At 21.4% G+C, this 210-nt stretch overlaps 1 protein-coding gene across 1 annotated transcript in view; it reads right to left on the bottom strand.

Moving 5' to 3' along the window:
- The window catches only part of LOC138691325 (tRNA dimethylallyltransferase), a 536,598-nt gene that overhangs the window by 31,346 nt on the left and 505,042 nt on the right, over window positions 1–210 (bottom strand). The window lies entirely within an intron of this gene.

Genomic DNA, 210 nt, shown 5'->3' with positions numbered 1-210 from the left:
CTGAAGTAAGCATGCTTAATTTATTACATTCAACCATTTCTTTAACTAAACTAATAGTAATAATAATAATAATAATAATAATAATAATAATAATAATAATAATAATTCTTTATTTATTCTGGCAGAGTTAAGGCCATGACTTTAATAATAGACAGTAGTATATTATACACACTAGTTAAAGGGTGTAATTGATATCTTGTTATTTGAAGT

This window comes from Periplaneta americana, chromosome 2 (assembly GCF_040183065.1).
Source record: "Periplaneta americana isolate PAMFEO1 chromosome 2, P.americana_PAMFEO1_priV1, whole genome shotgun sequence".
Taxonomy (NCBI): domain Eukaryota; kingdom Metazoa; phylum Arthropoda; class Insecta; order Blattodea; family Blattidae; genus Periplaneta; species Periplaneta americana.
This window is presented reverse-complemented; position numbering and strand designations above follow the sequence as displayed.